The sequence below is a fragment of the Cervus elaphus genome, chromosome 4 (genome assembly GCF_910594005.1).
Source record: "Cervus elaphus chromosome 4, mCerEla1.1, whole genome shotgun sequence".
In the NCBI taxonomy this organism is placed as follows: Eukaryota; Metazoa; Chordata; class Mammalia; order Artiodactyla; family Cervidae; genus Cervus; species Cervus elaphus.
In genome coordinates, this window is record NC_057818.1 from 36,485,898 (window position 1) to 36,498,014 (window position 12,117).

At 52.8% G+C, this 12,117-nt stretch overlaps 1 protein-coding gene across 2 annotated transcripts in view; it reads left to right on the forward strand.

Annotated features, from left to right (window-relative positions):
- The window catches only part of ZFP90 (ZFP90 zinc finger protein), a 161,492-nt gene that overhangs the window by 31,415 nt on the left and 117,960 nt on the right, over positions 1 to 12,117 (forward strand). The gene's annotated exons all lie outside the window — the stretch shown is intronic.

Below are 12,117 nucleotides of genomic sequence, written 5' to 3' on the forward strand. Positions count from 1 at the left end.
GTGGGGCATCATTTCTGGTATTTAGTCTCCCAGATTTGAACCCTGACGACTGGGTTCCCACAGGCCTTCTGCGCTCAGCCTCTGCACTGTTCCCTGATTGATGAGGCTGAGTGGGAGCGCTCATCTGCCTGCATGGCCCGGCTCCCAACACAAAGATGAGCTAGCTTAGCTTAGGCTGACGCTAAATGGAAAGGTCAAGGCTGCAGGGCTGTGTGGCAAAGGGGTCACCCTGGCACAGTGTCCAGCTAGAGACTCGCTCAGGACCCCTGCACCATGGAGGATGAGGTCAGGACTGGCTGACAGTCACCCATAGCACGGGGCCCTCCTGTGGGTCCCTTTGTGGCGTTTCTCTCTCACGGTGTCCAGGAATCACTGTAGCGCCTGCCACCCACTCTGCTCCTCTGAGCTGCTCACCACAGATGGGATTTCTTGTGTTTCCCACCTGACCTGGGGCACAAACAGACTTTGGAAACTCTCGAAGAATCCTGGGGCCAAGAGGCAGAGTCAGTCCTTCTCCTCTGCCAAGGCTGCTTGTGCTCCCTTGGAAAGGGAGGAAGGGGTGCACCCCACCCATCCCCACCTGGCCTGAGGCGCTGGCTGAACCCCAAACCTCCCCCTTCCCAGGGAGGCACTCTGCCTCTCCTTGGAGCTGTTCCTTCTGCCCCAGTCCCCCACTTCTTAGCTCCTTAGCTCTGAACCCCTCACATTCACCCCATGCTGACCCACCTCACCTTCTTGGGCAGGTGGAATCTTCTGAGTAAAGGCTCACGGTTGTCCATGTGCCTCGCGCTGGTAAGATAAGGATGGACATGTCAGTGTCCCTAACCTCATGGAACCCCTGGTCTGGCTGGGACAGACAAATGCTGGGTGACAGATTGAGTACCTGGGCTGTGGGGCGCAGAGGAAGGAGCTGTTCATCGTGACCCGCTTCCCCAGAGAGGGCACAGCTGAGCAGGGCTTGACACAGGGGGAGTTCTCTGTGTGGATGAGGCAGCAGATGACCCAGCTGCTGGAGGGGACAGTGCGCACAAAGCCGTAGGGGGCCTGGCACCTTCAGGGAGCCAGAGCTGACTGGTTGCCATGCAGTAGAGAAACACAGAAAGAGACTGGAGAGAACAGCCAGGCTGCAGGAAACTAGGCTTTGGAGACCAAGCTGAGTGGGGACTCTGTCCTGAAGGCTGCAGTGAAGGTCCAAGGAGACTCACTTGTTTATTCCTTTTTAAAAATAGTTTTATTAAGGTATAATTGACATGTATAAACTGAACATACTTAATGTGTACAATCTGGTGAGTTTTAATGTGTATGTGTATATAACATGTATATGTGTACACATGTGAAACCATCCCCACTGCCAATGAACACATCCATCTCCTCCGAAAGTTTTCTTGTGCCCCTTTGTCATCCCTCCATCCCATCCCCACTGTTTCCAGGCAACCACCCATCTCTGCTCTCTGTCACTACAGGTTAGATTATATGTTTCTGAATTTTATAGAAATGAACTCATCCAGTATGTACTACTTTTGCTTGTTCTTATCACTCAGCGTATTTGTTTTGCAATTCATCCATGTTGTATATGTTAATAATTAATTTTTCTTCATTGCTTAATGGTATTTCATTGCATGGACTATACCACAGTTTATTTCTTCATCTGCTGATGGACATTTGGGTTGTTTCTAGTTTGGAGCTGATGAATATCTGCATGTGAATGTTTGGGTAAGCAGCTAGGAATGGAATGACTGGGTCATATGATAGGTATATGTTTAACTTTTAAAGAAATTACCAGACTATTTTCCAAGTGGTTGTTTGATTTCACATTCCCATGAACAATGTATGACTTTTTCACATACCCTTTCTTGACTGGCTATGAAATGTAGGGTGGACCCTCAGAACAGAATCTCCACTGCATCTGTCTAGCTGGTGATGACAACTGAATCCCTGAGACATGCACTCCTCAGGCCCAAGACAGGGAGGGAGGGGTCTCCTGGAAATCCTTCCAGAAGATGGTGTCAGACTTGGTATCATCTTAAGAGACTTGTTTGTCAATGATATTGCCCCAGAAGCTGGAGGAGTTGAACAGGACCCGAGGGTAATGAACTAAGCCATCTCTAGTTCAGCACTTGAGAAAATTCCTCTGGGCCCAAAGAGCCACAGTCCAACAGTTACAGCCCAGTTTCCACAGAAGTTCATTTGTGTGTTAATAAGTGATTTCAGCTGGTGTCAGGGCCCCGGTCAGTTATGAGAGAGGCCTGACCCCTGGCTCAGGGCCCTATTCCAAGGAGGCAGCCTCCAGGTCAGACTTCCCTAGGAAGAGCCATAGAACCAAAGGCTCTAGAACCCTGGGGACCACCCAGGTCAAGGCTGCTCATCTGAGGGCCCATTCCCCTCAGGCTGGAGCTGTGGAGCAGCGTCTAGGACTAGAAGGCAAGGCTGACGTCAATGTCCCTCTGGTCACTGCAGGGGCCTGGCCTTTCCGAATCCTGATGTTTGTATGGTGTGAGTGAGCCCCGCCAGACTTTGGAGTGTGCTCTTTGTTTGTCCATTCAATCATTCATCAACATTAATCAACACCTCTTTGGAACCAGAGATGACTCAGGCAGGTGGGGGTCAGGTTGTGAAACCCTCCAGTCCCTGCTAAGGGATGCGGATGGCATTTATGGGAGGGGCACAAGTGGTAATTAGATCAGGCTTGTGTTTTAGAAAGGGACCCTGGCAGCCAAAGCAGAGAATGGATTTGAGTGTGGACACACCATGGGCAGGAAGGTCATTAGGAAGAGGCGAGGGGTATCTGAGTGGCTGGTGGTGGTGAGAGGACGAGGAAGGGACTCTCTTGTAGGAAGAGGAGAGTCCGCACTACCCATGGCCACCAGCCCTTTCTTGTCTCGGCTTTAGTGACACTTCTCTTCCCCAGCTCCCACCAAAGCCCAGAATGCATAAAAAATAAATGGAAGGATGGTTGGAGGAATAGAGGGATGGCCATTTGGCTCAGGAGCGAGTCAAGGCACACATCTCCTGCCCACCCATCCATCACCTCCTGCCTGGGCAGCCATCCTTCATTGAGGCAAAGGTGGGGACGGACCGCAGGTATCTCCCTGGCCCAGCGGGATGTTAGTGATTCCTATCTGATAGCTTTCAAATAGACTGACTCCTGGAGGCTATCAGTCACCTGTGAAACAGAGCCCTGCTGTCCCTTCTTGCCAGGATTCCTCAGACAGTCAAGGACCATAACTTTGAACTTCTGGGAAGGAAAGGCTTCAGTTTTCCATAGAGTCCCCATCCTTGGGGGGCAGGAGGGGAAGGGAGGAGAAGCCAGAGCCTGGTGGGGAGGTCAAAGGACTCAGCTTGATGACGCCAAGGAGCTGAGTCTTGGCCGTGGTCCCTGAGCCTTGCTGTCATGTAACCTTTTTCTGGTTACTCACAGTGAGTCCATGGGACTCACTCACCATCACTCACTCACTGTCCTGGCAGGTTTCTGTGATTTAGACTGACCTGCAGAGAGTTCAGTCCACAGGTGACCTCAGAATGGCATTCACCATAACCAGAGTTCATCTTCAAAATGTGTGCATGGGTGGAGTTAGGTGGGAGAGCTGAGAGGGGCCATGGGCAGGAGCCGTGCGTGTGTCTGATGTAGAGGCTAGAGCATGGGGGTCATGCCGGAGAAGCTGAGAGTCCTGAGTTCCAATCCCCTGCACCACCCTCACGGGGTGACCAGGGGAGACAATCCCTTCTCCTCTCTGAGACGATCCAGACCCCGGTCACAGGGTCTGCAAGTTGGTATTTCTGTCTGCATTCCCTCGGCCTCAATCTGGACCCTGGGAGGGTTAAGACACTGGGCACAGACCCCCCGAGTTGGGTTTGGGAAGAGGGGTCAGAGATGCTTACTCCTGCTTCTCTTGCTCAGGATGCAACTCATGGACTAGTTGACGCTGAGGGTTGACAGTGAGTGAACCTTAGTTTATCAGAGCTGGGAGGGCACTTAGAGGTGGCCACTCAACCCTGCATTTGCTGTTAGGTGAAATGGAGGCCTGGAGAGGTTGGAAGAGGAGTCAAAGCACTGGCAGATATGGCCACACTTGTTCACTTGGGCCTTGAGGGCTCCCCAGGATCCTCCGTGTTTGGCATTGTGGGGTACAGGATACCAGTGGTCACTGACTCAGAACTGGCCTGTTCCCTGCCCTGCAGCACCACCAGCAGGCCTTCCTGCCCTTGCCCATTGAATCACTGCGACTTCTCAGGGCCTGCCCAGTCAGGCCTGCTGGAGGATAGGGCCTTCCTGTCCCCCAGACTACTGCCATGATGGCAGCAGGTGTGGGGAAAGTGGTCCAGGCATGGACAGCACAGGTGAGGAGCCCCAGGGCAGGATGGAGCTGGAGAAGCCCAGAGCCAGGAGAGAAGGCTTGTGCTGAGCGGGCGGTGCTTGGCACGCAGCGCAGGAGCCCCGAGGTGTTATTATCCTCAGTCCAGGGTGGCCCTCCCCTGGTTCAATGGGAAAGACCAGCGCCAGGCACTGGCTGGTGGTGCCAGCCTGAGAAACCCCAGGAAGGAGGCCCGTGATGAGGTGTTTGGCCCCAGGCCAGATGGTACAAGCTGGGCATCCCAGGACCCATGGCATGAATTCTTGCCGACGACTGGGGAACTTGGAGGAGGGCGCACTCTGTAAATCTCCATAGCACCGCCAGGGGGGGCCCACCTGGGGTGGCTGCCCTCCCGCCTTGGGTGAGTGAGGAGAGATGCGGAAGGGCTGGTGGGCAGGGCATGCCCCGGGGAGGGGGGCTGTGATCTCTGTGCTGTTTGTGCAGCAAACACTTCCCCAGGCCTCCCGGTGCTACCTGGGAACTGTAGATTTGAGGTACACAATCCAGAGGGACATGGTCCTGCCCTAAGGCACAAGTCACCCCCACAAAGCGTCCTCTGGGCTTTTCTCTGTGTCCTTCAGGCCTTGCCTGCTCAGGGGCAGAAGAGATCTCCCTGGCTGTTTGCTGAGTGAGTGATGGAAGGGGAGGAGCAAGTGGCCAGACAGATGGGCCTGCAGCCCCCAGGCCTTCCACCAGTTATCATGGGAGGGAGGGCGACGGGGCTCCAGCAGGTCTGGATGGGGGATGATGGGAAGAAATGAACAAGCTGGGTAAGCCCTTGACCTTGGCCTTCCTGATGGTCACCAAGCTCCTCTAGAGTCAAACGTAGAGTCCTTCAGATGTGGCAGACCCTCCTCCACCCTTTCCCCTCACGCCCTTTTCAGCCCCAGCAGTAACTCGACTCCTGCTCCTTGACATCCCTTCCTCCCTCTTCCAGGCTTCCCCTGCTTCCTCCCAGGCCCGCTCTGTCCTCCAGGTCTTGCAGGAAGCTTTCCCTGCTGCCCCAGCCCTTGTGGACATCCTGCCTTCTCTATTCCTGTCCCGCTACCAGTCTCAGGCAGGGTGCGGAGCCAGTGAGGGAGGCTGCCAGAGAAGGAAGTGGGAGGTGAGCAAGACCCAGACCAGCAGATCTATAGCTGGGTGGGGCCACAGTGGAGGTTGGAGGCCTCCAGGAACGAGGAGGAGTGAGGCCTGAGGGGGAGATCATCTCTTTGGAGTCTGCCAGCACGGGTAGGGGGGATGAACAGTGGAGGCCTGGTCAGAGAGCTGGGCTGGTGGGGCCAGGCAGGTGCTTCACTCGGGGTACCAGCTGCGGCTGTGGTCAATGGAAAAGACAGGAAGATGGGGGAGGCCAGGAGACCTAGGTCTGGATATCTCTGGTTGGTGAGGTGAGCCTGAGGCCCTACCACCTGCAGCCTCCCTTGAGACTCCAGGCAGCAGAAGCTGGGTGTGGGGCAGGGTGACAGGCTCTTATTGGGAGCCACTGAGAGCTCATTTTGGGTACAGAAGTAGATACCCCTATTCGTGGAGCTCTACCCATAAAATGGGGCAGCACCTCTGTCCTTACAGGTGTGGAGTGGAGCTCATGGGAAGCAAGTGTGGCCTTTGAATGAGCCTTTGCCGTGGGCAGCTCTGCCCCATCCTTCACCCTTACTCTTGGTACCACAAGTGCATTTGTGCCCCGAGTGGGGCCGCCGTGGGTAGCTGAAGGTGTTCTCAGCACCAGCTGTCACAGCCTGAGCCAAGTTACCACCCCGCCAGCCAGTTCATCCCAGGTGAGGAGCTGAGCGTGGTGAGACAGCAGGCATCCCACTCATTTTGAGCAAAATGGGGCTGTTGGCACAGGTCCAGTCCTGCCTCCTGTCCCCACCTGGGCCTCATGGTGACCGGGGTGCTCCCCGCACTCCCCCTGCAATATCTGTACCTGGAGGCTGGTCAGCCACACACCACAGGCCACAGGATTGACTGGCAATAAAACATATCGATTCATCATCATTAGTCATGGGGGGAAAGAAGATTAAAGTCATGAAGAGATACCATCACACACCTACTAGAATGGTCAAAAAAAAAAAAGCTGGCAATACCGAGTACTGGTTAGGATGCGAAGCAGTTGGAACTCTGAATCATAGCTCAAGAGAAGCAAAATGGCACAACCAATTTGGAAAACACTTTGGTATCTTCTTATAAAGTTAAGCTTGTCCTTACCATATGACCCAGAAACCCCAATTCCTAGATATTTAGCCAAGGGAAATTAAGTTAGGTTCACACAGAAACCTTTATGCCACCATTTATTGTGGCCTTATACATAATTGCCCCAGACTGGGCGACAATCCAAATGTCCTTCAGCTGGCAAATGGATAAACAAACTGTGGTACGTCCACATAGCGGGATGCCACTCAGCAATAAAAAGAAAACAGCTACAGATATGAGTGGCACTAGAGATCAATGTCAAATGTATTATGCTGAGTGGAAGAAGCCAGACTCAAAGACTTCATACTATTGATTTCATCTGGATTTTGGAAGAAGCGAAATTATAGGAACAGAAAACAAATTAGTGGTTTCTGGGGCCTTGGGGTAGGGTGGGCTGGGGCTCTTGACTACAAAGTGGCACATGGGAACCTTTTGGGGTGATGGAAATATTTTATACATTGAGTATGATGGTGCTCATGTGACTGTGTATTTATCAAAACTCATAGAACTGTATACTACAAAGGTAGATTCCACTCTATGTAAAAGATACTTCATTAAAACTAACTTTAAAAACATACACATGTTAATCACAGCCACTGTTTCTGAGCACCTACTAGACACTGTGCCAGAGGCTTTGTGTGTTTTGTCATCCACCCATTCACTTGACCGCTCACTCAGCAAGCAGTTACCAAGCATCTTTACAAGGTCCAGCCAAACTTCCCTAACACCTTCAAGCCACACGGCTCCCCGAGTTGTTTAGAGAAGCCAATGGGAAGAGGTGACCGGAGCCCAACCCTGGGGGCCAGTGGGTGAGCTTACAGGTTCTCTGTGGTTGCATTTCCATGGGGAGAGAAAATCCTAGCTTTGTGAGCCTCTCGAGGGAGTCTGCAACCCAGAAAGAGAGACCAAGGTCATGGAACAAAGAATGATACCCTTGCTCCGTCTCTGTGGTGCTGGCCCCTGCACAGGAGGGCAGGCCGTGGCCCTCACGGCTCCAAGCCCAGAGCCTGCGCTGGTGTGAGTAGTGGAGGCTCTGGGCCCACTGCCACGTTCAGCTTTCTTGCTGGGTGGCTGCTCCACTGCTTGGGAGCATATCTGTGTCTGTCCAGCTTAGATGGGAGTGACCCTAGCTTCTCTTGTGAGAATCCAAATGTGGGAACCCCCTGAAGAAAGCCAGAGTGGGGTACACAATGCCCAGGAACACTGTGTAGGAGGAGAAATGAGCAAACCAGAGCTGCCCAGACCAACACAGCTCCATCTCAGAGATACAGTGTGGAGTGGAGCGAAAATGACAAGATGGGACAATATCTGACACCGTTTAAATATGTTGTAAAGACACAGAATAGTACCATGTGTTGCTATGGTTATAAACTTAGGTCATGAAAATATGAAAACATAAACAAGAAAGACACAAGTGGATTAGCTCCGAGGAAGACAACAGCAAAAAAGGATGAAAACAGCAAATATAGCAAGAGGCTAACAGACACATTTAACAGATCAGGGATATGTGATTTAAATAAGGGAGTGTAGTGTTAGTCGCTCAGTTGTGTCCAACTCTTTGTGATCCCACGGACTGTAGCCCGCCAGGCTCCTCTGTCCATGGGATTCTCCAGGCAAGAATACTGGAGTGGACTGCCATTCCCTTCTCCAGAGGATTTTCCTGACCCAGGGATTGAGCCCGGGTCTCCTGCGTTGCAGGCAGATTCTTTACCGTTTGAGCTACAGGGAAGACCTTTTAAATAAGGGAGCTGTGTTGCAAGTTGTTTTCTTTACCTTTGGCTTAAGTAGTTCATAAATAAACAAGCCAGAATGAACTTTGAAAACATTACACTAAGTGAAATAAGCAAGACACAAAAAGACAATTATTGTATACGGTTCCACAAGGTAGCTAGGGTACAAATTCAGAGTCAAAGAGTAAAATAGTGGTTAGAGTGGGGCTGGGAGGAAGGAAGATGGGGAACCATTGTCTAATGGGTGTAGAGTTTCTGTTTGGAAAGATGAAAACATTCCAGAGATGGATGGTGGTGAAGGTTGCACTACAGTGTGAATGTACTTAATGCCACTGAACTGGATGCTTAAGAACGGTTAAAACGGTAAATTTTATGTTACGCACATTTTCCCATAATAAAAATAAATAAATACAAGCCAGAAGAGGCAAATCTATAGAGACACAAAGTAGATTAGTGGTTACCTGGGGCTGGGGAGGATACTGGGAAAACAGGGGTCATGGCCAAGGGGTGCGAGTTTCCTTTTGTGGTCATGAGAATGCGGTCATGAAATTGTCCTAAAATTGATTGTGGTCACGGATGCACAGCTCTGCGAATATACTAGAAAACATTGAACTGAGCGCTTTCAGTGGGCACAGTATGTGGTGTTTGACTTATATCTCAATAAAGCTGTTTTTTTTGGTGTTTTTTGACTGCACCACGCAGCTAGCTTGTGGGATCTAGTTCCCAGACCAGGGACCAAACCCGGGCCCTGGCAGTGAAAGCACAGACTCCTAATCACTGTACCACCAGGGAATTCCCAAAGCTGTTGTTTTTTAAGAAGCCAAAAGGAGGGAAATCCTTTCTGTGTCGGCTATTCTAGTAGAAGCTGCGATCTGTCTGATCTAGACCCGGCTCTGAAGTTGAGTGTCACAAAGTCATCAGGAGCCCAGAGCCTCGTCTACCCTCCACCCTGAGACACGGGGAGGGAGCCCTGCCCGCTCAGCTCCCAGGGCTGGAGCTCTCGCCACATCCATGGGGCTGGGGGTAGAGGCAGTCGTAGCCTCTGCAGAATGAGGTTAATGAGAATCTGCTCCAGGCTCCAGGGGCTTTGAGCCTTAATTAATACTTGCAAAGCCCTTGGTGATTGTGAAATCAGAGGTTCTGTAAATGTGCACAGCAGTGGCCTTATTAGTGCCAGCGTATTACACTGGAGAAAGAAGCCAGCCTTCTTAGCGCTGCCTTATTTTGCTGGAGACACTGATCGCAGGGTGTTGAGGCCAGACCGAAGCTGTCTCTCCTGGCCTCTTGTCTGGCTCTCCAGGCCATGCCTAGGGTCTGAGTGGTCTGGACTGGTCCAGGGCTCCAGGGTGGCCACCCTGAGCACTGTGGCCAGGCTTCTGATGGGGGTCTTCGGAGGACAATCAGGCAGACCGCCCCCAGCAGTCTTGGTGAGGGTCCCTCAAGGCCTACAGAAGGTGGCATCTGGCATCTCATTTTCTGTAAATCTCGGGGCCCCGGTGAGGATACTGGCCATCTTGTGTTTGGCATGCCTCCTAGGATTGAACATAGCCAGGACTCTGGGGCCCTGAATGGAAGACTGGCTCTGCCCTCAGCCCAGGGCAGCCTGTGAGCGAGGAACCGTTCCATATTGCCTTAGCTCAGGCCTTTCCTGTCTGTGACTCCTTCCTGGCCCCTCAAGCGCCCTCCCCTAGCAGGCTCTGAGTTCTCCCAAAGCCACATGGCACAATCTCTCACCTCCTGTGATCTGGTGCTATCCTCCCAAGGGGTGGGTCCTCAGACTATCTCACCCTTTGGGCCGCCCACCCAAGAGCACCTCACACCAGCTTCCAGGGCCCCTGACTATGCTGGGCATCTTCATGCTGAGCAGAACTGTCCTCGCCTGTCAGAGCCTTGCTGCCCTCAGACACTGGGAACACAAACCCATCTGCCAGGGGTGATTCTCTGACCAGGGAGGTTGGAGGTAGAGGGAGGTATGTGTCAGGATCTGTGGCCCTGGGTGCCTTCAAAGGCCTGGGGACGTGGTACCCTGAAGGCCCAGGACCTTGAGGATTTGCTGCCTAGGGTACCCGTGATGCTAGTTGTCTTTGACCTTGGGCCCCCATACACCTAGTTGCTGCTGACTCTAGGCCCTGTGACCCTGGACCAGCTTTAGTATGTGGTCCTCTCTACCCACTTGCTTGGATGGGTACCTGTGGCATGCACTGCCGTTAGGACGTGGCACACGACCTTCCCTCCACGTGGGTTCCTGTTTCTGTTTCCCAGCTCTCCACGTCCCCCCCTAGGGATGTTGCATTCTAATGGAGGTGACTGGTAGCTTCTGCCAGGTAACTCTGCGGATCAGGAACATCCTCCTTCAGGTCAGCTGCCCCTCCCTTCCTCTCTCCCTCATGGCTCCCTGTCATCCTCTATCATAGCCAGTCTATTACTTACCTCTTTCCTTATCCCGGGCCTGTCAAACCAGTTGGGGCTAAGGCATCAGAGACCCCTCTCCAAGCTGACATAGATCTCTTCCCCAGCCCTCTCCGGGAAGCAGGGTCGTGTTGTGGTTAGACCTACAGGCACTGGAGGCAGCTTCCTGGTTCAAATGTCTCTACTTTTTATCTGCTGGGTGACCCTGGGCAAGTTGCTTAACCTCTCTGTGCATCATCTGTATAATAAGGCAATCAAAATACTACAAGGTTTTTGTGAGGGTTAAATGAGCTCATGTGTGGGGAGTGCTGGGCCTGGCATACAGTAAACCGTCAAGGAAGGTTAGCCATCAAGGGTGCTGAACCAGCTGCTTCTGAATCTCCTTGAACATCCATCGTCCATGTCTAAGAATGTGTCCTGAGAGAGTGGCCAGGCATCTTGTCCAAGCCCAGGTGACCCCGTCCACGAACTACACCCAAGTCTGTCCCTGGCCTCCCGCCCCAGCAGAGGAAACGCTGCTCACAATAGATGCCAAAACCCCCACACTCGAAGTGTGTCTGTGCAACATGGCCCATAGGTGCCCCCAACCCCCATGCCTGCCCCAGCCCAGCTGCCTCCCAGGGCCCGAGATAGGATGGAGGGGCTGCTTAATGAGAGGGTGCAGGTCTCTGCCTAATCCCAGGGGCAGCTTGGAGAGGTCAGATTTCTTCTATTTATAGTGAGACTTCTTTACCATTATGGACCATCTCTAATTAAGGAGCTCTTTTATTATGTTTTCTTTATGTTCTCTTCATGTGGATGACTGGAAAAATAAATGAAAGGGAAAACCATGGTGTTGCGGTTAGGAAAAACTGCTGGAGAGAACAGGCTTCGAGGTCACTGCCTCGTTGGCATGACTGGGGTGTCCTAGGGCGTCAGAACAAGACACGGCCTTTCTCAGGCGTGGTTACGGAGTGTCCAAGGGGCAGGGCGCCCACAGCTATGGGAACTGGCTGGAGCCCGAACCATTGCTTTGCCATTGGCTCCCTGGGTGCCCTCAGGTAGCTCCTACCTCTCCAGGCCTCACTGTGGCTGTTAGTCGCTCAGTCGTGTCTGACTCTTTGCGACCCCTGGCCTGTTTCCCACCAGGCTTCTCTGTCCGTGGAATTCTCCAGGCAAGAACACTGGATTGAGTTGCCATTCCCCTCTCCAGGGCCAGGCCTCACTACCTTATCTCAGTTCCTGGTGGGCTGGGCTGCACAGGCCCCCTAGAAACACCAAAGGATCAGGAGAGGCTGAGGCCCGGTTCTGCCTGCCCTGGGACCCCGGACCTCTGACCCCAGGCCTTTTGGAGCCCAGGGAACCACTGCCCCTCCTCCTCCCACTGGAGGGCGAGGAGCACAGAGTAGAGACAAGAGGGATGCTGTCTGGCCCGGAAACTGTCCCCATGGAGAGGA